This window comes from Schistocerca gregaria, chromosome 2 (assembly GCF_023897955.1).
Source record: "Schistocerca gregaria isolate iqSchGreg1 chromosome 2, iqSchGreg1.2, whole genome shotgun sequence".
Lineage (NCBI taxonomy): Eukaryota > Metazoa > Arthropoda > Insecta > Orthoptera > Acrididae > Schistocerca > Schistocerca gregaria.
The window spans coordinates 760,864,809-760,890,223 of NC_064921.1; the positions used below are offsets into that span (position 1 = coordinate 760,864,809).

Consider the following 25,415-nt stretch of genomic DNA (forward strand, 5'->3'; position numbering starts at 1 on the left):
ACATTATTTATGCACAGTGTAGGCGTTTTGCGCTTTCAGGTATTTGGTGGCTTTTGTGAAAGAATGCGTGTAACAAAAAATCCAAGTCCTCGCGGAACTTCTGCAAAGCAAACACCAAAAGAACTATAAAAAGACTGGACTCGATTCGGAGAGCCGTTCAAATCCTCGTTCGATCATCCAAATTTAAATTTGCCGCAGTTTTCGTTAATGACTTAAGGCAAGTGATTTAACTCGTTTGAATAGAAACGCTCAGTTTCTTTCTATACCTTGTTCCTAATCCTACCTTGTACTTCGTGTCTCAAGATTTCATCGTCGACGCGACAGTAAACCCTAATCCTCCTTCCTTTCTTAACGCTGTATAGGGTAATACCCCGAAAGCGGGCGAAATATTCTTTACAACTGTATGAAGTTTTGTTGTGTGGCACACTGTTTAAATGAAACTACATACAAGCAATACTACCTAATGCAATTTATTTGTTTGTACATAGCATACGGCGCGTAGCTCAGTGGAGCCGAAATGTATGGGACTGAGAGTGCATCGTGTCATACACGCGCTAGTTTAACAACCTTGACTGAAGTGCATCCGCGCTTGGATTCATAGAATGTACTCAATGATGACATTATTGCACGAGTTAGTGAGACTGATAATCTTATGGGACTAGGGTTTGAATCAATTAGTGTAAAACGTTGAATGTCTCGGAGAACTGAATAATGTTTCTGAGGTCAACGCTTGCTGTGAAGTCGATTTTATACTTTTCTCCTCTTGTGTACATACCAACAGGCGCACTGATTGCACCACTCTTAGGTTGTGTGTTAAATTAGTGAATTTCTCTGTGCAAGAAGTAGTGAAATTAAATTTAATATTTCAAACAAGCGCGGAGATGTTGCGTTTCTAACCCCAACGAAGTCAAATTGGAATGCATGCTTCTTGCTGTTAAGCCTACCAGTAAAGTTCGGTATCGGAAATAAAGCTGTTTTTATCTAGTGCCTTAAAAATGAATGAAAGTCGTACGATTCTTTGCTTCGTTATTGAAACTTGCCTTATCAGCTGTTACGCGTAAGATGATAAAGTATTTGCAAATTCATTGCTGGCACAGACTTGGACGGAATCAACTCTTCGGTATCAAGACAGTTTGGAAGTTTTTCATCCGGTTTTGGCGAAGTGACTGTGGTTGTATTGCAAGGTACACAGTTACTAATTTCTGTTTCCGTTTCACACAAGAAATGCAATGATACTGCAATGTACCTCATAAAACTTAAGTATGTTGCAATGCTGCGTAGTCTCTCGAAATCGGAGTGAGGAGACTACTGATCAGAGTTCAGGACTGTGATGAAATTCTTCTCAATACTATAATTGCGCTTTGTGACAAGGCATGCCAAAACCATTCCTTTATATTAACGCCAGGTTTGAATTGTACTGAATTTGCTGACTGTGATTGCATACCGTTTCCATTACTGAGTAAATAACTATTATTTTTGCGAAACTAAAATTGTGCAAGTTATTCGCCCATTCAAAGAAAAGGAAATTACCATAAAGCTTGTAATTTGTGATTTTACTCAGCCGTTTTCAAAGTTGTTCTGTTGCTGCTATTTTTCTGTTGTGCTTTATTGCAGAGGTCAAAGTAAGGAAAATGAAAGTGGAATACTACTAACTGCTACTACTGGACATGCAGGGCCAATGTTGCAGTAGATGGAGCCCATACCATTTAAATCTGATTGTTATTCGAGAAAATAAAAACTTACCATGTGATATTGATTCTTAGAAGAATCTAGCCTCTAGAATTTAGTGGTGATAGGCTCCTACTATCACAAGACAGTTTAGTATGATAAGTGTTACTGTAAATGACAAGATCTAGTTTTCAAAAAGGAAAGAAAATGAACCAATAATTTACAAATACTACAGGAGAGGCTTAAATTCTGTAAATCTGATATATTGGCAGTGGTAATTCTTATAACAGAAGTTACATTTCTTACTAGTGTATCATCAGATCTTCCAAGGATTATCCTACATAATGTTCCCCATCTTAAAAGAGATGAATATTAGCAGCATTAATACATATTGCTAATTATAAAATTTATTGATAGTTGGATGTACATGATCTCTTCCAAGTTGTGTGTGTGGTCTGCAGGCATTTCTAACTGCAAATTGCATTGTCATAAGATGTTATTTCCATAATTTGCATGTAGCTGCCTCTTCTTCATAACTTATGTAAACAATAATTTTCATATTCATATTTAGTAACATAGCAACTAAACTACAAAAGAAACTCCAAAAATGTGCAATCCAATAACACAGAACTTACTAACATGCACATTGCTGCTGCTGCCGCCTACAACTGAGGTGAAAATCAGTGGGATCATACATAAATGCGAGAGAAAAATGTTCCTGTTTATATGTGCCCGTTGAAAAATAGCAGTGGTAGTATCAAATCAATCAGTGCAGATATAACAAATGAATCCTTCATGTCTGTCTGCTTCTGCTAACACCTAACACATAGGATAACTGTTATTATCTGTAATAAGACCTTTAAACTTGAAACGCATGTACCTGGGCCAAACTAAAACATTTGATGAAATATTTATTATAACCCTCTCAGTTGCAAATAGTCACACTTGATACCTAATTTAGGTTGCACATTATGATTATTTTCAGATACAAAATAAAATATTAATAAACAACTATTTCAGCATAGAAAATATTTAAAATTATTATTTTTTAGTTGTATCTTAATAACCAGGTAATGTAGATTGACAGTATTTAAAATTCCTAAAATTGTACATGATTAATCACGAGTTATAAAAAGTCAAAAATCTTTAAAATCACAGTCAGAGCTGTAAAATAAAGATAACAGCACAACTCACTTGTGTTAATATTTCATGGCATCATGGACAATGCATCTGAGTACAATTTAAAAAAAATTCTTTAAGGTCACCCTTGAAGTCACATAGGCACTGGTATAAAATTTCTTACATTATATCCAATTGCTGTCTTATTATTTGGTACTGCAGTGTGTTCTTTAATTGGGTCTCAAAAGTTCTACCAGTCAGAGCTATATAACATTTATGACAATCGTCACATATTAATGTTATACACACCCAAAATATCACATTTACAATGTGATATATTTGTATGAATAATTTCTTAGTTTTAAATTAATTGTATTATATTATCTAGACAGTTCTTCCATGCATTTTAATAGCACACAATATCAGTACATTACCACTTCCCCTCACAACTTCCTCCCTTCCTTAACCATCATTTATGACATATGGTTCTGTTTGATGCATAGTGGGCATAGTAAAATGCCAGATGCTGTGGATGTACTGTATGTAGACTTTGTTCTACAGCTCTGACTACATTCTTTTTAAAGTATTTTGACTTTTCACAATTCATGATTAATGCCTTTCAAATCTAAGAATTTTAATTTCAGTTACTGTTATCTGGTTATTCAGGTACAATTTTTTAAAAATAATAAATTTTAAATATTTTTAATATGTGTTACATAGTAAAATATTTTTTTATCAATATTTTATTTAACATCTGAAGATGGTCATTATATTTTATCGAAAATAGTTACCAAGTATGACCTTTTCCAACAGACCAGGAACCCCTTGAGTTCAATGTTGCAATTTCAACCTTAAGTAAGGCTCATTTGAAACTGTTGTGTTAGCAGTATGACAGAAAAAAAAGATGCTGAAGACTCACCATGCGCATCAGGAGGGTGTCAGAAATTGAGTGTCTAGAGGTGCAGAGATCAACCTTGCATGGGATGTATTACACTCCATGAAATGGAAACTGTTGACATTCATGGAATGTTCAAAACAAACCATTAACTTGCACTGTGAACATCAAATGAAAATTGGTGTGCAAAAGGGATTACAAAGGTTCGCACCTCCAGTTCCAGCATGTTGAAGGGAAACTCCTTGGGAGTTACAGTTTTTGCAGGATGTTCAGCTAGGTATCCATTCTTAAAGAATACATATAGAATCCTAGTGGTGTCACAGGATGATGAGAAATGGTGGAATGTGATTGCATGCAACCAAATGCAAAACAATCTGTTGTGAAAATGGCTATCCTTTGAGGCATAGCTGCAAATAGTGTATAATATGTTTTATCCAGTGTTTCCAGGTAGTATGAGTTGTAATGTCACACACTTTTCAGGAGGGGTAGTTTGCTCTTAGGGAGTATGATTTTTATATGTAGGCTAGAAATCGAGCAAAAGCAAGTTATTTGGACCAGCTATTGGCTGAAAACAGTGATTATACCATAATTGTAGTTCTCTTACATCCATTTTCTCACTCTTGCTTGCTGCAACACAAATATTTCCTACTGCCTTTGCAGGGACACACACATGAGAAGCAATTGGAGGGGGCAGAGCACTTCTAATTTCTGACAGGAAAATAAATAATTTTCCATACAATTCACCATCCAGATTAATAGTCAGCTTAATTGTATTCAAGTGTGTTAAGGAATATATGTTAGTTGATCTTGATACAGCTCTCTTGGTACCTCTAATTTGCAGGGATCCTTTCATATGCTTTTCCTCTTCAAATCATGCTTGGTTGAAGTTGAAAATGAATCCCTTATTGAACAAGGAGATTAGGTTGTTTATGTCATCTACAAATTTTTTGACCAATTCCACACATTCCTGTGCATTGTCAGGTTGACACTTTGTTTGAAATTTTGTTATCTTATGTCTTCCACTTTTGTAGCACAGTGTGAAGTTATGCTTCCTTTGAAATCACTGTAATCTATGCCACAAGCAGTTTGATGAATATAACATAATAGATCACTATCATGCACATCCTGTAAATAGTACCGAGAATCCTTGGATTGCTCAAACACCAGTTTTTGTAATAAGTGCACGTTCATTATGCACTACACGGTAATATTGCAGCGGAGTTATTTGAAATGTGTTCATAATTTTATATATATTCCTTTCGGGAGGACGACGGTTCAATCCTGCGTCCGGCCATCCTGATTTACGTTTTCCGTGATTTCCCTAAATCGTTCCAGGCGAATACCGGGATGGTTCCTTTCAAAGGGCATGGCCGACTTCCTTCCCCGGCCATATATATATATATATATATATATATATATATATATATATATATATATATATATATATATATATATAATGGACAACACGGGTCAACACCAGTTTCAGCATCACATCCACTTGTTAGGCACATATTGTCATCATTGTACTCCATGTGTACATTGTGCACACGGTTGAGCCTATACGACACTCATTCCACTGACTCATCTTGCAGAAATGTTAATATTTCACCTACCAATTCACCGAGCGAGGTGGCGCAGTGGTTAAACACTGGACTCGCTTTCGGGAGGACGACGGTTCAATCCCACGTCCGGCCATCCTGATTTACGTTTCCCGTGATTTCCCTAAATCGCTCCAGGCAAATTCCGGGATGATTCCTTTCAAATGGCATGACCGACTTCCTTCCCCGTCCTTACCTAATCCAATGAGACCGATGACCTCGCTGTCTGGTCTCCTTCCCCAAACAACCCAACCCTCACTTCTTTCTCACTTTGCCAAATTCCTTGTATTCCTTTCTGATGAAATGTCAACTTTGGCAACTATTATTGATATAATACAATGTTTGCTTCATTTATAGTTGCCATTTTTCTGCTTTGTATGAACACCACTAGCACTATAGCACTGTTGTGAAAAACTCGTTGACTGAGCAGATCAACTACACTCTGTAGTGTTGTGTTGTGCTCACCATTGTATACGTCCAGTGCTGCTTCTTTTGTTGCCATTAACAGCCAGTATTGTGGTTGCATGGCAGACAATATGTGGAGCATCAGATGCCGTGAACATCATTGGCCTTTTGCAACCTTGCACTTGAGCAACTTTGAAAAGGTAGGCATGCTCACAAATATAAGTTCGTGCAATCAAGTTATAATACATAGGGATGTATATTAAAGAAATATATTATGTACTTCAATTGGCGAGTCAGGTTAAAAAGCAATTCCATGTTTTTTAATAGTTACAGTGGAATGATATCAGGTCATGTTTGTTCCTGTTGTTATGCTTACAGTATATGTCTACTGCTGGTATTTACAATAATTCTCCCTTGTGTGCATTACTGACTGCAAGATATGTAACAATGCTGGAATCATAATATTTGTTTTCTGAAGCTAGAGCTACAGTGAACTGTGCTTGCTATGCTGCATATTACCCTCACTGCCTTGTTTTGAAATTTACGTACATTCTATATCTATGTGATTACTCAGCAATTCACAACCAAGTGTCTGGCAGAAAGTTTAGTGAACCACCTTTAAGCTGTTTCTCTACCATTCTGCTCTCAAACAGCATGCAGGAAAAATGAGCATGTTAATCTTTAGTTGCAAGCTCTAATTTCTCTTATTTTACTGTAATGATCATTATGCCCTATGTAGGTGAGCACCGCCAGAATATTTTTACAAACAGAGGAGAAAGTTGGTGATTGAAATTTCACAAGAAGATCCTGTCACTATAAAAAAGTCTTTATTTCAGTTATTACCACCCCATTTTCCGTATCATGTCCATAGCACACTCTTTACCCTATTTTGTGATAATATGCAGCAAGCTGCCCTTTGAAATTTTTTGATGTGGTCTGTCAGACCCATGTGATGCAGATCCCACACTACGCAGCAATACTTCTGTAGAGGGTGGACAAGCATGGTGTAAGCAATCTTGTTAGTAGACATGCTGCACTCCCTAAGTGTTCTGCCAATAAATCACAGTCTTTGGTTTACTTGCCCCACAACATTATGTATGTTATTGTTCCAATTTAAGTTGATTCGTGATTGTAATCTAAGTATTTAGTTAAATTCAAGCCTCTAGATTTGTGTGCCTTATCTTGTAACAAAATGTTGTGGCTTTTGTTTAGTACTCATGTGGATGACTTCACACTTTTCATTATTTAGAATCAATTTCGATTTATCACATCATACATATATCTTGTTTAAATCATTTTGCATTTGGTTTAGCTCCTCTGGTGACCTTACAAGACAGTAAATGACAGCATCATCAGCAAACGATCTAAGAGGGCTGCTCAGATTGTTGCCTATGTTGTTTCATCTTCATCCACACTCTGCAAGCCACCTGACGGTGTGTGGCGGAGGGTACTTTGAGTACCTCTATCGGTTCTCCCTTCTATTCCAGACTCGTATTGTTCGTGAAAAGAAAGATTGTCAGTGTGCATCTGTGTGGGCTCTAATCTCTCTGATTTTATCCTCATGGTCTCTTCGTGAGATATAAATAGGAGGGAGCAATATACTGCTTGACTCCTCGGTGAAGGTATGTTCTCGAAACTTCAATAAAAGCCTGTACCGAGCTACTGAGGGTCTCTCTTGCAGAATCTTCCACTGGAGTTTATCTATCATCTTCGTAATGCTTTTGCAATTACTAAATGATCCTCTAACGAAGTGTGCTGCTCTCCGTTGGATCTTCTATATCTTCCCTGCCTGATACGGATCTCACACAAGTGAGCAGTATTCAAGCAGTGAGCGAACAAGTGTACTGTAACCTACTTACTTTGTTTTTGGATTGCATTTCCAATGAATCTGTCTGGCATCTGCTTTACCAACGATTAATTTTATATAGTCATTCCCTTTTAAATCACTCCTAATGCCTACTCTCAGATAATATATGGAATTAACTGCTTCCAGTTACTGACCTGCTATATTGTAGCTAAATGATAAGGAATCTCTCTTTCTATGTATTTGCAGCACATTACACTTGTCTACATTGAGATTCAATTGCCATTCCCTGCACCATGCGTCATTCATTGCAGATCCTCCTGCACTTCAGTACAATTTTCCATTGTTACAACCTCTATATACTACAGCATCATCCGCAAAAAGCCTCAGTGCACTGCCGACATTATCCACAAGGTCATTTATATATATATTGTGAATAGCAACAGTCCTATGACACTCCCCTGCAGCACACCTGAAATCTCTCTTACTTCAGAAGACTTCTCTCCTTTGAGCATGACATGCTACATTCTGTTATGTAGGAACTCTTCAATCCAATCACACAATTGGTCTGATAGTCCATATGCTCTTACTTTGTTCATTAAACGACTGTGGAGAACTGTATCAAACGCCTTGTAGAAGTCACTTGTTTATGTAGATTAGGAACAGAAAAGGGTCTATAACACTGCCTTGGGTAATGCCGCATGTTACTTCTGTTTTTTACTCGGTGACTTTCCATCAATTACTACGAACTATGACTCTTTTGACTGGGTGGATCCAGTCTCACAACAGAGCCGATACTCCATAAGCACACAATTTGATTAGAAGTTGGTTGTGAGTAACAGTGTACAAAAGCCTTCTGGAAACCTAAAAATATGGAATTAATCTGACATCTCATGTTGATAGCACTCGTTACTTTGTGAGAATAAAAGGCTAGTTGTGTTTCATAAGAAGGATATTTTCTGAATCTGTGCTTGCTATTTGTCAATAAATAATTTATTTGAGAGAATTCATAATGTTCAAACACAGTATATGTTCCAAAAATGTACTGCTAATCAACATTAGTGATATAGGGCTGTAATTCAGTGGATTACTCCTGTTTCATTTCTTGGGTATTAGTGACTTGTGCAACTTCCCAGTCTTTAAGTACAGGCATTTGAGAAGCGAGCTATTTTGTATGATTGATAAGTATGCAGCAATTGTATCAGCATACTCTGAAAGGAACCTGACTGGTACACCATCTGAATGAGAGGCCTTGCCTTTATTAAGTGATTTAAGCTGCTTTGCTACACTGAGGATATCTGCTTCTAAGTTACTCATGTTGACAGTTGTTCTAGGTTCAAATTCTGAAATATTTACTTCATCTCCTTTGGAGAAGGAGTTTTGGAAAACATTGTTTAGTAACTCCGCCCTAGTGCCACTATCATTAGTTACATCACAATTATGATCATGCGGTGAAGGTATTGATTGCTTCTTGCTGCTGATGTATTTTACATATGACCAGAATATCTTTGGGTTTTCTGCCAAATTTCAAGACAGAGCTTTGTTATGAAGACTGTTTAAAGCATCTTGCATTGAAGTTTGTGCTTAATTTTGAACTTCTGTAAAACTTCAACAATCTTGGGGATTTTATGTTCTTTTAAATTTGGCATGCTTTTTTCATTGTATCTGCAACAGTGTTCTGACACTTTTTGTGTAGCATGGGGGCACAGTACCATCACTTAATAATTTATTTGGTATATATCTCTCAGTTGGCGTTGATACTACACTCCTGGAAATTGAAATAAGAACACCGTGAATTCATTGTCCCAGGAAGGGAAACTTTATTGACACATTCCTGGGGTCAGATACATCACATGATCACACTGACAGAACCACAGGCAACAGAGCATGCACAATGTCGACACTAGTACAGTGTATATCCACCTTTCGCAGCAATGCAGGCTGCTATTCTCCCATGGAGACGATCGTAGAGATGCTGGATGTAGTCCTGTGGAACGGCTTGCCATGCCATTTCCACCTGGCGCCTCAGTTGGACCAGCGTTCGTGCTGGACGTGCAGACCGCGTGAGACGACGCTTCATCCAGTCCCAAACATGCTCAATGGGGGACAGATCCGGAGATCTTGCTGGCCAGGGTAGTTGACTTACACCTTCTAGAGCACGTTGGGTGGCATGGGATACATGCGGACGTGCATTGTCCTGTTGGAACAGCAAGTTCCCTTGCCGGTCTAGGAATGGTAGAACGATGGGTTCGATGACGGTTTGGATGTACCGTGCACTATTCAGTGTCCCCTCGACGATCACCAGAGGTGTACGGCCAGTGAAGGAGATCGCTCCCCACACCATGATGCCGGGTGTTGGCCCTGTGTGCCTCGGTCGTATGCAGTCCTGATTGTGGCGCTCACCTGCAAGGCGCCAAACACGCATACGACCATCATTGGCACCAAGGCAGAAGCGACTCTCATCGCTGAAGACGACACGTCTCCATTCGTTCCTCCATTCGCGCCTGTCGCGACACCACTGGAGGCGGGCTGCACGATGTTGGGGCGTGAGCGGAAGACGGCCTAACGGTGTGCGGGACCGTAGCCCAGCTTCATGGAGACGGTTGCGAATGGTCCTCGCCGATACCCCAGGAACAACAGTGTCCCTAATTTGCTGGGAAGTGGCGGTGCGGTCCCCTACGGCACTGCGTAGGATCCTACGGTCTCGGCGTGCATCCGTGCATCGCTACGGTCCGCTCCCAGGTCGACGGGCACGTGCACCTTCCGCCGACCACTGGCAACAACATCGATGTACTGTGGAGACCTCACGTCCCATGTGTGGAGCAATTCGGCGGTACGTCCACCCGGCCTCCCGTATGCCCACTATACGCCCTCGCTCAAAGTCCGGCAACTGCAGATATGGTTCACGTCCACGCTGTCGCGGCATGCTTCCAGTGTTAAAGACTGCGATGGAGCTCCGTATGCCATGGCAAACTGGCTGACACTGACGGCGGCGGTGCACAAATGCTGCACAGCTAGCGCCATTCGACGGCCAACACCGCGGTTGCTGGTGTGTCCGTTGTGCCGTGCGTGTGATCATTGCTTGTACAGCCCTCTCGCAGTGTCCGGAGTAAGTATGGTGGGTCTGATACACCGGTGTCAATGTGTTCTTTTTTCCATTTCCAGGAGTGTATTTCTGTGAATTCAAACCACATCTGGTCTACATATTCATAGTCAGATCGGAAGGAGTCGAGACAGTTTCTTAGAAAGGTGTCAAGCAAATTTTTATCTGCTTTATTTAAATAGATCTACTTCACATTTATTTTGGGTGGATTTGGGCATTACAGTATCTGAGTTGGGGGACGCTAAAGGGAACCAACTATTAATTTATTCCAGTTGTCAAGTATAACCTCCACCCACACTCACAGGAACTATCTACTGCAATTTCACTACAAGGTAAACTATTTCTGGTAGCAATAAACACTCTACCACCAACTGTGCTTAATCTATCTTATCTGAACATGATTAGGAACTTGGTAAAAAATCCTACTGGATTTATTTCTGGCCCTAGCCGTGATGTGTGACTGTGTGTTATGGAATAATAGACGACTCTCAGCACTGGAGTAACAACTCAAACATGTAATTTTCTTAGGGCAAATATACCTTCACTAATTTCACGTACCACTTTTTCTATGTGATTGTCCCAAGATAGTTTGGAATAGTTTGTTATCCCAAGGAAATGAACTGCACTTAATTCTTGTCCCAGTTGTGTGTTATGATTCCAGGTAATAAGTAGATCCTCTGCAACATCAGAAATAAAGGCAGTTTTCTGTCTTCATCACTTACTCTTTATTGACTTGTTTATTCATTCATTCATAGACAGTGTAGCTATTTACAAAAAGCAAAACAAAGGGCAGATATTCAAATGTTTTCCTAGAGTAATGTAAGGTGTAGGTATTCACAGAAAAGGCAAGTGGGTATGTTCCACCTAGAAAGATGGACAAGGAGATGCAGCAGATACAGAGACGAACAGAACACAAAAATTAATCAATATTATAAATTAATGACATTCAGGATGAAGATAAACTAACTGATACAGGTATGGTGTGATTAGATGAAAGACTTACGATTGTATTGTATTGTATATTTATTGGTACAGCTTTAGTATATAGTACAGATTATACAAGTGCTATTAGACAGGGGAATAAGGAACAATAGTGGAAGAAGAGAAAGTAATGAAAATTTAAAACATTTCGCTTTTATATATGAAGAATAAAAGTGCATTAGAAAGCAGAACTATTTAAATATAAAAACAGGACAAGTTAAGAGAAATAGAGTTCACTGTCATCCAAAACTGCAACTGTTGTTAAATAAGTAGTTACACTGTGACATTATACCCAGCAGACCTTGAATCTGTTAAAATGTTTATTCACAAAAGTTGGAATATGTTGAATTATTGTCCTAACATGACTTCATAACAAAGTTACTAACACACTCAAAAACAGCTTACATTCACCCATGAAACTTGGTGTAACATTCTCACAACGTTCTGTGTAATGATTATTACTTTCCTTCTAGCCAAAGTTCCATCACCTGTGATGGAAGTCTTAAGCAAAATTTTCTGCCACTCCTGTAACTATCCTACAAAGAGCAAGAGATATTCTGATAGGAGAATAAGTGACAGTAACATTCATGCATCCGTAAAATCTGTTAAATGCTGAACAATAATTACTTTAGAGAATCTTTTTGCAGTGGAATGCTTTGAAATGGTTTATTTCATGTTTATCCAATGTATGGTGGATTAGGTGAAACAATAATTTGAATAGGCAGATTATCAAAAAATTTCCATTTTCGCAGAGATCTGAGTAGACTATCATACTGTCTATTTAGAATTTCTTTGCTTGTTTCAGATTTGATAGAATACCAGTGTTTAAAAGCAAGCACTTCCCATTAAATTTATATACCATGTTTGTATAATCTTAAATATGACCAAGATGATTTTACGGTACTGTACAGTGACTTCTTAAACACAAGGTGGCTTGACTTTTCTTTTTCTATAGTGTGACTTAAGGGCTCTTCCTGAGGATGAATTTACCATTTTCTATGCCGAGATCTGAATATTACTACAAGTAATAGAGCTCATGGAGATTGAGGCTAGAGCATTGCTGAGAGTGTAGAGCAAGCTGGCTTTGCCAACAGAATGATGTCATCTGCTGTCGACAGGATTGATGACAAGCATGCCACTGCTTCTGTTGTCCATTACCTCAGACTGCAGTGGACATGAAACCATTATTTCTGGCATACAGGCAAAATGCAAATTTTTCAGGCATGTCCCCAATGTATCATTACACCCAAAATACACTCCTGGAAATGGAAAAAAGAACACATTGACACCGGTGTGTCAGACCACCATACTTGCTTCGGACACTGCGAGAGGGCTGTACAAGCAATGATCACACGCACGGCACTACGGACACACGAGGAACCGCGGTGTAGACCGTCGAATGGCGCTAGCTGTGCAGCATTTGTGCACCGCTGCCGTCAGTGTCAGCCAGTTTGCCGTGGCATACGGAGCTCCTTTGCAGTCTTTAACACTGGTAGCATGCCGCGACAGTGTGGACGTGAACCGTATGTGCAGTTGACGGACTTTGAGCGAGGGCGTATAGTGGGCATGCGGGAGGCCGGGTGGACGTACCGCCGAATTGCTCAACACGTGGGGCGTGAGGTCTCCACAGTACATCGATGTTGTCGCCAGTGGTCGGCGGAAAGTGCACGTGCCCGGCGACCTGGGACCGGACCGCAGCGACGCACGGATGCACGCCAAGACCATAGGATCCTACGCAGTGCCGTAGGGGACCGCACCGCCACTTCCCAGCAAATTAGGGACACTGTTGCTCCTGGGGTATCGGCGAGGACCATTCGCAACCGTCTCCATGAAGCTGGGCTACGGTCCCGCACACCGTTAGGCCGTCTTCCGCTCACGCCCCAACATCGTGCAGCCCGCCTCCAGTGGTGTCGCGACAGGCGTGAATGGAGGGACGAATGGAGACGTGTCGTCTTCAGCGATGAGAGTCGCTTCTGCCTTGGTGCCAATGATGGTCGTATGCATGTTTGGCACCGTGCAGGTGAACGCCACAATCAGGACTGCATACGACCGAGGCACACAGGGCCAACACCTGGCATCATGGTGTGGGGAGCGATCTCCTACACTGGCCGTACACCTCTGGTGATCGTCGAGGGGACACTGAATAGTGCACGGTACATCCAAACCATCATCGAACCCATTGTTCTACCATTCCTAGACCGGCAAGGGAACTTGCTGTTCCAACAGGACAATGCATGTCCGCATGTATCCCGTGCCACCCAACGTGCTCTAGTAGGTGTAAGTCAACTACCCTGGCCAGCAAGATCTCCGGATCTGTCCCCCATTGAGCATGTTTGGGACTGGATGAAGCGTCGTCTCATGCGGTCTGCACGTCCAGCACGAACGCTGGTCCAACTGAGGCGCCAGGTGGAAATGGCATGGCAAGCCGTTCCACAGGACTACATCCAGCATCTCTACGATCGTCTCCATGGGAGAATAGCAGCCTGCATTGCTGCGAAAGGTGGATATACACTGTACTAGTGCCGACATTGTGCATGCTCTGTTGCCTGTGTCTATGTGCCTGTGGTTCTGTCAGTGTGATCATGTGATGTATCTGACCCCAGGAATGTGTCAATAAAGTTTCCCCTTCCTGGGACAATGAATTCACGGTGTTCTTATTTCAATTTCCAGTAGTGTACATTCCATGGTGCTTAAGGTACATGGTATGTTAATTATGTTTCAGGACTGCCAGTACCTCAAAATTAAGCATAAAATTAAGTTACAAATTGCCATCATATTAATTTTCAATCTACATTCCCTTTTTGCCATACACACTCTGCATTGATCATACAGGCCCTGTAATACATAGGTAAAAGCTTTAATCAGAGTACTGTTCTAAATTTCTGTCTTTTTCTACTGATTGATTCAAATCTTCAGACACACAAGAATACCAGTGTAGCTGGAAAACAAGGAAATAGAATAAACATTCACAATCACAAGTCTCATGTACTTCCAATAGAGTGTTGCAAACTGCTACAAAAATATCGTTAGTGCATAGCTAGGTTCAAAAGGTTTGTAGGTAGTCAAACATTTAGCAGACATTTGTGCTTGTGATTAGAGGAAACACATTTTAAATTTCCTGATGCTTTTCTGCTAAAGGGATATCGTCTCCACCTAAAGTAAAGCCTACTGGTAAGTGGGGTGAGAATTTTAAGGATTAGTAGAAGACACATATGAGTACTCGCCTCTTCTTATGAACACCAGACTACAACCAGTTGCTATTACAATTATGTACACTGTAGAGTTATTCCTGTGTCTGCCACTGTCGTCGTGAACCTGTTTACCAAGAGACACTCACTAACCATATCACAAAATACTCAGATTGAAGGGAGAATGACCTACAATCCAGTTACCAATTTCCAAACTGGATATATCTACCAGACAGAGCAGTATCCAAGGGAATGCTGTCTAGATGCGTGCTCAACAATGCAAACTGGTCACTTTACAGACATCTGGTTATGTCTAAATGTGGAGGCAGAGTCTAGGACTAGGTGGACCACAATAATAAAAGTGATCCACCATGATGCGGATACATCCTTGTCAAAGTTTCAGATTAGCTACAAAAACTGTCTGTTGTTTGGAATGACGAATGCCTGTGCAACCAGAGACAGACATGCAGCTCTGCAGAGGTCCAAGTGCAGGCCATGTGATTGGAACCTCACAGCCTTTCAGGTGACAGTTTGTGAACTCCATCAGCCATTCCACTGACCAACTCATGAATTAGAAGCAATAAGCAGAATTTCAGGAAGAGGCGGAAGATGCCCCATGTTAATGCTGTAATGAAGAATGGGGTCTCCTGATCAGCAAGAGTGGTATTGCACTGAACATGGCAGAGAATTTCACTCAAATCACCAGTGCTGGCAACCAAGATACAGCTTTTTGTCACTGCTGTGTTCTTGCTGAGAGGGGTAGTTGGGACATTAGTTCCACCAGTGTTGAAGTGTATAATTGTCCATTCTGTATGTGGGAGCTGGACTCAACTTTACCTGTAACCTGTTACCAAGCACTGGGTCACTACAAAATCCATTGTGGTATGTTGCACCATCTATTCATCAAACTTTCTTACTTAATGTGGGCAACTGGGCAGTTTCCAAACTCATGAAAGGAAGATATTTTAATTCCCTTTCTTACACCAGATGGTTGTGCCCAAGTACTATTTCAGTGTTGCTGTCACCAACAGCATGGGGAAACACCTTGAAGCGTATAGTGAACTGCTACCTTGCCTGGATCTTTGAATCTAGGGAGCTGTATGAGTTCAGTTGGTATCACCCCATCTACTTCAAAATACATACTCTGCAAGTCCCCATATTTTGCATGGGAGAGGGTACTATGTACCACTACCAATCATTTCCTTTCCTGTTCCACTTGCAAAATGAGGAGAGTGAGTGAGTTACCTGGGCCTCACTTTTGATCAGAAGCTTACATCACTATCACATCTGAAGATTTGAGAGTGTGATTCGTCAAAGCCATACATATTTTAAAATGAATTGCAGTTTAAGTTTGGGCAGCAAACTGAGCCTGTCTGCTCCAGTTTTGTAGAGCTTTTGTGTGGACCTAGTGTGCTGTAGATACATGGTGTACAGTTGCGCCTGACCATCTTACCTTAAGATAATGGATACAATGCACCATGAGAGAATTAGTCTCATTTCCAGCCTATGAACTGAGGGTGGTGAGTCATCACTTCATCTCGGATAGCAGCTATTCGAGGTGTGACAAGTATACAAAATAGTTTTCACATTCCAGGTACCTTGTGATGGCATGACAAGTATACAAAATACTTTCCACACCCCGGGTACCTGAATATTCATGTAGCTACTTTTGAATAATATGAGCATCAAGGCCATTTGGGATCTTTTCAAAGAGCATTATTTTAGAAATTGGTGGTGGTGAATATTAAAGTTTTATGCCAAGATGAAGTAAATTTCAATTTATCCCAGAATTCTTTTAAATTGAACTAATTTTGGAAAAGAAAACACTTCACTTTATAGATATTTGTTTGATAATATTTTAAATGAGCACCAAAGTTTTGAGAATATTTATATAGACAGGTCAATACCGACAGAACCACTTGGCTTCTCAATAGTTACAATAATTATACTTCATCATGTCTTCGGGGTCTGCCTGTCAGCTGTCTGCAAGGGGCACACACAGAGGGAGTAGGAGAGCCATTGGTAGCAGCTGCCCCAAGTGAGAATTTTCATTGACAAATATGAAAAACAAGTTGTAACTGCAGGGTTGGGATTTTTATGACCAAAAATACATTGAAAATTACCACTAAAATGGCTTGAAAATATTGATAAAATGACAGAAAAATTAATGATGTAAAATGTACGTATAAATGAATAGTCCCTTCCTCGGGGAATGAGCATGGGGAGGGGGGGGGGGGGGGAGAGGAGGAAAGCAGATGTAAGAATGTAAGAATCATATTATTAAGTGTGTTGTGTGTCGTGCAGATGGCTGTGGTGAGTGCTTGTCTAGTGTAGTTTTGTGTTTGTGTTGCTATAAATTAAGGGAAGGAAGACAGTGGAATCCAGTGCTGTTATATAGCCTACCTCTCGACAAGCACTGAGTTTAATGTTTCCATCTGCAAGATGGATCGCCATCAACAGTCTCACTTGCCCTCATTCCATGAGATACAGTGTGGAAAGGTTTGGCATTTAATCCAGGGCATTGGTGCAAAGACGTGATCAAAAGCTTTTTTGTCACCCCCTCTCCTCTCCTCGTTGACCAGATACTCAATGACAATTTCATCCACCACCAGGATTCGAACCAGCTCAACTCCAAGGTGAACTTCACTGCACAGGCATGCATTAGTGACTTCAGCTAGGGAGGCTGCTATAAAACATTTATAAAGTGAGATATAGAATGAACTAGAGTAATGGAGAAACTTTATAGGTGATTGGAACTAAAATAATAAAAAAGAGTAATTAGTGTAAAGTGACTAAGTTGTTCCTTAAGAAGTCACAGTCTTTGAAGATTTACAAATTCCTATTTAAACACCCCATGGACAATTCCCATGTATGACTGTAATTAGAAAACATTTCTACATTTGCTGTAACAAAGGAAGCATTGACACACAAATACTGTTATTTCGCAAATGGGCGTATTACATTTGGTACAATAATGATACAGACTACCAATATTTTTGCTTTAATAGCCAAAGATGGTACAATTAACAACAGTAAGTGACACAACAATATCAGTATGTGGATGAACCATCAGTTTATTTTCAACATTTAAAAAGACATTCTTTAGCAATATTATTACATTTCTCCTAGAGGCTTGGGTATTGCTTATTGTTGCCAATATTAAAAGAATGATTTATTGTGTCATTAAATGGTTGTTAAACACAATTGTATAAGAAATGAAGTAAAATTTTATGTTATGCATTAGCATATAAGTTGTGCGTGAACATGGGCTCGAGTGGAAAGTACAGGAATGTTAAAATATATTTTGCTATAATTGTACTATAAGCTGCAATAGGACATATTATGGGGACTCTTACAAGTATATGAAATGTTTCGTACCACACCTTTACACATTATATGATGCACATTTCACAATGTAGCAAATGTTAGAATCCAACTTTTGATGCTCTGTATTGTATCAAGTGGCATTGTACACAAGATATGTAAAATGTAACACACTCATTTGGTCAACTACAGCTCATTTAAGTGCAATTAAGAAGAACCTTTAATTAGTGGAAAAGTATCTTATTGTACCCATAAATTTTACAAAATTTACTGAAACATTAATTATTTCATTTGTGTAACTATCAGATAATAATCACATAGAAATGTTAGTGTTAAGATCAGTTCAGTCATTAAATGGGAAATTAAGAGTCAGAGTTCGATTATTTCATAAAATATGAAATTTATTGTTTTGGGTAGGTTTCTGGCTAACTGGTGCACTGAAAGTTATGTTCACACTCAAGAGATTGTTAATATAGAAACTCAAATCAGATTCATTGTAACTAATTCTGTAATTATGAGTTCAAGAACTTTGTCATAAACAAACTATTATTTCGATCATTTGGTCGAAAGAAGATTATTATGTAAAATTTGAACGTCAACATGTACTGCCACATTATGTAAAGTACTCCAAAAAATGTTATCATCAAAATTCCTGTTGTATCAATTATTATTTTGGTCCTAACTTCGAAAAACAGTTTTAGAAATCACATTTGTTGTAATCAGTCATTTATTACCTTCAAAATTGTAGCTGTAATTTCTTATCAAACAACTGCTTTTAATTGTAACTCTTTACTAATTAATGACTTTATTAAACAATACTTTCAAAGAACTAATATTTTTAAGAAACTATGTAAGCCTTAGAGCTTGGGATTAGAAGAGACAGCAGAGTGGCAGTAATTTGAAGGTAGTTTGAATACATGAACTGTAAAATCAGTTTCTTCAAGATTTGCATTGTAAGAGTGTTCTGGAACCATAGAAACATTAACACAAAATGCAAACTGTGCGTTGGTGTAAATTATGTAATATCATCGACTTTTCACATCGTCTCTTGGGATTTCTGCAGTGAAACAATTAACATTGAATTAGTGGAGAAAATTTGTCGAAACTACCAATACACGTACCCACTCCAAGTGTTTCATTGAACTTAACACAGACACATAATTGATGAGTATGTTAATCATACTTTTTTAGCCAGAACCTGGTAAAGAGGGTTTGTTAGAAGGCTCATTTATTGTTATTGGCCATATATTAAAATTACACTTGAGAAACTAATAGGAGTGTAGGGGCTTGCCAGTTGTCTCCTTCTACCTGAGTGTAGTGGAGGTGTGGTGGTGGAATTCTGTGGAGCACAGGGACACTATTGAGACATCATTCAATTAACAGTCATTTCTTTCCAAGAGATTTTCAATCACTATGTCTTCTTCCAAGTGTGTCCTGGCAGGGCCACGCTGAGCCCACGTTTTGAGTTTCAGGGTAGTATGTCAACACTGATGAGGAATCTGCTGGCGCAGTCCCGTGGCATTGTCTGAGGTCACTGCTGCGGCTCTATTGTAGGAGGTATGCTGGCTGGCACATCACTGCTGCCTGGCTTGGCTGTTGATGTGTAGCTAAACTTCAGCAAACTCTTTGGGTGAAGTTACACTCAGGCTCAGCACCAGAAAGCTGCATGACCCTGCTGTCTGTTGATGAGATGACATGTATGTGTTAGACCCAACAGCAACATGAAGGTCTCAGTTTGTAGCCGGTAAAGCAGTGCTTGTACTGACCAGGAGTGGCAGTGGAGGTTACCAGGAGTGGCAGTGGAGGTTTCTGCTCACAAACTGAACATCTCGTAGACCGGCAGATCAGTTCTTCATTGACGGAAGATCAGCCTGTACCTTATCTTTGGATAGTCACAGGTGTGACCGGCAGGAATGCAGCTCACAGAAGTTCCCTCCACAACAGGACAGTTGTGCATTTGTAGCTGTGGACCCCAAGCTGGCGGTGGCTGGTGACTCTTCCTCATATTCACCCAGTCATACTGCAACTAGCAGAGCTGGCCTTCCATTAGTATCAGTGATGCAGATGGAGTGGCCAGACTGTGAGAGTGAATGGAAAACAAGCAAGGGTTTTAAAGCTGTCGATGAGGTGATTCCCCCACCCCCTCCCCTACTGGTGACAGAATGTTCTCACATTTTCTGATACTGTCAGCACTCTACGCTAGCCTAATATTTAAGTTTAAGCTTGCAGCATGAAAGGCATTTTTGTGTCATTCCTAGGTGAAATTACTACATATAGTCCTGTTACGGAAGAACATTGTGCTCTACACTGTCATCTAAGAGCTGAATCAGCTGTTCCTGTCATTCTCTTTTGCATGTTTTGAGGCAGTGAGCTCATGGCTTGTCTGTACTTCAGTTCTTATGAGTCCTGACATTGGTTGCACTATCATTGCATACTCATTGGGCAGACTCTGTGTAACGTTGTCCCAGTTGGATCCAACATAATTTTATTCTTGCGCTTATGCAGATGAGTAGGTAGCAATGACCCCAAAATTTGTAAATCACATGTATTGGGAATATGTTTTGCCCATACTGACATGCAAACCTGCAGGCATTCCTGCTAGCCACTACATTTAAAGTATACCACACTGAGTTGTATGTAGATCTGAATGTGCTGGTGTAGATGAGATGAGACCAGTAGAAAATATTTCTCATCTGCCTTAACTCTCTTAGTTTCCTGCAAAACCATCAACAAATGGACCGAGCAGAAAAATATTATGCAGAATATTGTCTTCTATTGCTGCAACAGCATGAGAGATAAATAGTATTCTGCTGGGCACCAGGGCACATGGGAATAAATGAAAATGAGCAAGCTAACACAGCAGCGAAGAAGAGCTGTAGAAGTTGCTGAATTGAACCATGCCATTGCTAATACATCAGTGGGAGGAAGGGTAGTTAAAGGTGTGCTGCAATAAGCAGTGGACGGTATATTAACTATCCATCCTTAGTGATTGTCCTTCCAGTCATAAAGGCATGAGGTGACCTCACTCATCTGTTTCAATAGAATTTACTTTTGCCTTTTTGATGCAGTGCAATTACCAGTCCATTTCTAGCACCTATGTTATATTCATTTTAATAGAACACATTTTATATTCTGACAGGAAGGCAGCTGTAAATTTAAGTGGCTGCATGCGATTTATTTTAGGTGACAATTATAGCTCCTAACCAAACTGTTCATTCTAAAGACAATAACAATCTGCTATCTGAATATTCAAGGAGTAAAAGACAAAGAATTTATTGTAAATAATTTTGGACTAGAGAACAAATTTGATATTTTTTGTCTGAGTGAACACTGGGCAACAGAGAGTGAACTTAGAGCTATCAACTTTGATAACTATAAAATAGCAAATGGTTACTGTAGAAAAGTGCATAAAAGAGGTGGTTTGGTACTGTATACTAACCAATCACTCAGCCACTCCATCAACAGGTTGGATCTAGAGTATTTGTGTGATGAACAGAATTTTGAAGCCACTGGTAGTGACAATTTTAAGTTAGTGATAATAGCCTTATACAGATCACCTAAGGGTAACATTAGTGTATTTTTAGAAAAACTGGACATTCTGTTTGATGTATTTAGAAAGACAAAATGGTTACATTGTGACATTGTAATAGGTGGAGATTTCAATGCAGATTTTAATGTCAGAACAGCTAAACATAATGTCACTGAGCTAAAAAATCTTATAAGACAGTACAATATGCACTTTATCAATAAAAGATGAAGCATGTTTTGACAATATCTTTGTCAGTTTCAATACTACAAAATAATCATGTGATGTGACAGTATTCCAATTCTCAGATAATGATTCTGTATCATTAAATTACATAAGTAGGCTCTGTGCTGCTAGAGGAACATTGATAAGTCTGTCCCAAAAATGATAAAATTGACAGGTTTTGTAAGTGCCTTACTAATAGAGACTGGTTTGGCCAGTTATAGTCTATGTAAAGGTCTATCAGCTAAACTAATATTTGAAAGGTTTTTCAAAGCATTTTTCACACAATTCAGTGACTGCATTCCAATAAAGACATGCAAAATAATCGACAAAGGTCTCAAAGACAAAGAGTATAAACAAACAAAACCGTTGGTATACTGCACAATGAGCACAGTATACATAAAAATCTGAAGACTGACTGTGCCAGATTAGCCTATGTTCAATGTAGGAATAAGTACAAAAAAGCCATTGTGTAAGCCAAAAGATCACACAACTTCAACATTATTGAGAATTCCACAAATAAATGCAAAGCTGCATGGAAACTAATAAATAGTGTTACTAAAGATGAAAGAAATAAAAAAATCGGTTTATGCCCTTAGAAATTCAATGATTTCTTAATTAAATCAGTACAAGAAGTAGGAAATGCTATTACAAAACCTGTCATTAGCTCATCTGAGAGTCTTTCAAAAAAGGTGTGTAAACTGCTAGTAAATACAAGTATATTTACCTCCTCTGAGGTCCCACCTAGCCTTGTCCTAAAAATAGTTAAACATCTGAAATCATCTGAAAGTGTAGACATATGAGATTTTGTGTAAAATTCTAAAAAAAGTAATAGATTGTATTGTGTTTTTAACATATTGCTTAAATAAGTTTATATATGACAGATATTTTCCTGATAAGCTTAAAGTGTCTAGGGTAGTACCAATATATAAAAAAGGAGATATTGCCTAACCTTCAAGTTACAGACCAATTTCCATAGTCCCAGCTTTCTCTAAACTGTTTGAATGTCTAACGCACCAACAGTTATCCATGTACTTATAAAATTCAGGAATAATTAGTGAATCACAGTATGGTTGTAGGAAAAACTTGTCAACTGTTGATGGTATAGACTCAGTAGTCAAACACATACATCATATGTTTGAGAATAAAGGATTTGCTCAAGTCACCTTTTGTGATCTACGTAAGGCTATTGGCTCCTAGAAAAAATGGAGTACTACAGCATTCGAGGTAACAGCCTTAAACTATTAAAATCATGCCTACAGGATCGCAAGCACACTGTTTGTGTAGGTGAAGAAAAGTCAAGTATTGAATTAGTTAAAATAGGTGTACAACAGGGATCTGTACTGGGGCTTTTTATGTTCCTGATAATGATTAATGATCTGCCATTATTCATCGAGTCCATGACAGTACTATATGCAGATAATACACTTTCCTTCAATGTAGTAATGATTTCAGTAGCCTGAAAGCTTGTGTTGCAGAGACAATGGCTCAAGCATCCTATTGGCTTAAAGCAAATGGCTTCCTATTGAATGATAACAAAACACAGCAGATGGTGTTTAGTCTGAAAGTCAAGCCTCCATCGGATGATCCTAGTTGTGTTAAGTTTTTAGGGGTATGTATAGATGAAAAATTATCTGGGGTCAACATGTACAATATATTAGTGATAAATTGTCTAGAGTGATGTATTTTCTACGGCGACTTATGGGCTGTGTACCTCAAAATTATGTTAGAACATCATATTTTGCATTTTTCCAAAGCACCCTAACATATGGTATTATTTTATGGGGGAACTCAACTTCAGTGCATGACTTCCTAATACTGCAAAAGAAAAGCATTAGGATACTTGCTGGTTCTCCATATAAAGCACACTGCAAACCATTGTTCTGTGAACAAAAAATCATGACTGTAATAAACCTATATATTTACTATGTTTTAATCCACACAAAAAATAAGTTACTGGAAGCAAAATGTAGAGAAAATATACATTTCTACAACACGAGAAGGAGCAGATGCATTTATATTTCTTACTACAGACTGTCAAAGTCACTTAACAGCTATGAACTGATGGGGCAAAAATTATTTAATAAGCTTCCACAATATGTACAAGAACTACCTGGACAAGCATTCAAACAAAAACTGTATGAATGGCTAGTTGTTCACCCATTCTATAACATAAATGATTGTTTCAAATGTAATATAATTTTGTAGTATTAATGAATGCCTCTTGTTTTCTTTGTATTAACAGTTATAGTGTATTATATGCCTGATGTCTAGTGCTACAATGGCCAAATGACAGTAAAATTGCTATTGTTATTATTAATTATGAATTATGAGTCAAGTGTGGAAAAACTCTTAAAGTTTTGTGCACTGTCTTGACTTTTGACTGTCTCATTTCTTTTCTTAATGATAGTTTTAGAACTGTCACATGTATTGGTTCTTGTGTGTGTGTGTGTGTGTGTGTGTGTGTGTGTGTGTGTGTGTGTGTGTGTGTGTGTGTGTGTCAGGTCCAGTATCAGAGAGAGAGATAGAGAGAGAGAGTAACTTCGTATGCTTTTGATTTACGGGTTCAAGAATCTTTTAATTATTTTTAAAACTTAATGTTTTATCTCTTTTTACGACACGTCTCATAACAATAATATATGAGCAATAAAGATAGCTGCCATGTGACGAGACAAAGATACGATCTTCGTTGCCATCAACAATTTTGGAGGTTCTTGTTTTTAGATTGTTTACGGAGTTATGAAAACTATGAAGAGTAAGAAAGTGTAATTAAGTTCAACTTCAGACAAGTTGTGAATAAATATGTGACACAGCAGGATTAAAACATGATAGCTGCTGTTCAAAATAGTGTTTTTTTTTTTTTTTAATTTTCTAAACCTGTCTGGAAACAAAGTTCCAATTCAGTGCATGAGAATTGAATGGAATGTTATCAGATGAGACATAACAAGCTATAAACTCCTCTTACTTACACTCTATGATGAAGTACTCTAAGAAGTAAATTGTGGAAGGGAAATGAAATTGAGTTCCCAGGTCATACCTCAGATCTGTCTTGTGGTATAATATTCCGAGGCATCGCAGTAAGGTGCAAATATTGTGTATTCTAGAGAAGCATAAAATAACAATATTGTGTAAAGTTGATTTACTGAATGTCTTGCAGAAGCCTCTTCACGGACCTAGGGATTCTTACACTTACATGCCAATACAAATACTCGCTAACCATATTAGAGGTCAATAACAAGAGTGAATTTAGGATGAACTCAGCAATTCACAACTACAGTACTCAAGTCCAGTCACAAGCATCACCTGTCCCATCAAAGACAGGGCTACCTGTGAAACCAGTCATGTGATTTACAAGCCAAGCTGCAACGACTGTGTTTCATTCTACTTGGGCATGGCAACTAACAGCTGTTTGACTACATGAATGGCCGCCAACAAACTGTGGCCAAGAAACAGCTCGACCACCCTGTTGCTACGCATGCTGCCCAGCACAACGTTCTTCATTTTAATGACTGCTTCACAGCCTGTGCCATCTGGATCCTTCCTATCAACATTAGCTTTTCTAAATCATGCAGGTGGGTGCTC

At 39.0% G+C, this 25,415-nt stretch overlaps 1 long non-coding RNA gene across 1 annotated transcript in view; it reads left to right on the forward strand.

Moving 5' to 3' along the window:
- The first annotated feature begins 512 nt into the window (after window positions 1–512).
- Window positions 513–25,415, forward strand: part of LOC126334971 (uncharacterized) — a 109,911-nt gene continuing 85,008 nt past the window's right edge. Inside the window, exon 1 of the long non-coding RNA XR_007564793.1 lies at window positions 513–1,184. This is a non-coding gene — a long non-coding RNA (uncharacterized LOC126334971). The remainder of the gene's footprint in view (window positions 1,185–25,415) is intronic.